This window comes from Apis dorsata, unplaced genomic scaffold (assembly GCF_000469605.1).
Source record: "Apis dorsata unplaced genomic scaffold, Apis dorsata 1.3 scaffold_543, whole genome shotgun sequence".
Lineage (NCBI taxonomy): Eukaryota > Metazoa > Arthropoda > Insecta > Hymenoptera > Apidae > Apis > Apis dorsata.
Window position 1 is genome coordinate 21,547 of NW_006263763.1, and position 249 is coordinate 21,795.

Below are 249 nucleotides of genomic sequence, written 5' to 3' on the forward strand. Positions count from 1 at the left end.
TTCGAATCGGAGGGATTTCGAATTTTCTCGAAGCGATGGAGGGGGGAAAAATGGTCGACGAATTCTTTCTTCGAATCGGGGGGATTTCGAATTTTTTTTTTTTTCTCGAATTTTCTCGAAGCGATGGAGGATGGAAAAATGGTCGACGAATTCTTTCTTCGAATCGGATTTCGAATTTTTTTTTTTTTTCGAATTTTCTCGAAGCGATGGAGGGTGGAAAAATGGTCGACGAATTCTTTCTTCGAATTG